At 40.7% G+C, this 727-nt stretch overlaps 1 non-coding gene across 1 annotated transcript; it reads left to right on the plus strand.

Moving 5' to 3' along the window:
* Nucleotides 1-346: 346 nt before the first annotated feature.
* Trnae-uuc (transfer RNA glutamic acid (anticodon UUC)) lies at nt 347-420 on the plus strand. Its single transcript has one exon. It is a non-coding gene; the product is annotated as a tRNA-Glu (tRNA).
* The last annotated feature ends 307 nt before the right edge of the window (nt 421-727 follow it).

Here is a 727-nt window from a genome sequence, read left to right on the forward strand (position 1 = left end):
AAACTTCGTTTTACCATTTTGAAACATAAAGCTATTAAACTGCTACAAGGATCTGGGGGTCATGGTGGCATCTTGTCAACTCACATTGAAGATCATGGAGTCACTTAGGGGCCAAGCAACCCATTTCCATGTGATTTCATAGTGAAGGAAAAAAAAAAAAAAGGTCTAGGAAAAGTTTTAATTGGTTGTAAAAAATAACTCTACAAATATGAGCTAACATTTACTGAGTATTTGTCTTATACCAGGCACAATTTGTATCACTTTTCATGTAATCATTTGTTTAATCCCCAAACCCTACAAAGTCAAGGCTATCATCATCCCCATTTTACAATAGGAAATTGAGGGCTGGGGAGATAGCTCAGTTGGTAGAGTGCTTGCCTTTCAAGCATAAGGCCCTGGGTTCAATCCCCAGCACCTCAAAAGAATACAATAGGAAAATTGAGACCTCGGCTCAGTGGCAGAGCCAAGGTTGAACTAAGGAAGTATATCGTTTCAGGACCAGTGCTTGTAACCTTCAGTGTCCCCTGGGGGTGTCATTACTGTGTTTGTATATACAGAGACAAAGGCTTGGGTTGAGTTATTGCAGGATCTCAGAAGGATGAATGGCACATGATTAAAAGAAACCATTCCTTGATGATTGACAGAATCTGGGTGGGGAAGTGATGAGAAGACAGAATTAGGGAGAGTTCATTCCTGCCTTGGTGGACCAGTTGACCAAGTAGAAAAG

This window comes from Sciurus carolinensis, chromosome 17 (assembly GCF_902686445.1).
Source record: "Sciurus carolinensis chromosome 17, mSciCar1.2, whole genome shotgun sequence".
In the NCBI taxonomy this organism is placed as follows: Eukaryota; Metazoa; Chordata; class Mammalia; order Rodentia; family Sciuridae; genus Sciurus; species Sciurus carolinensis.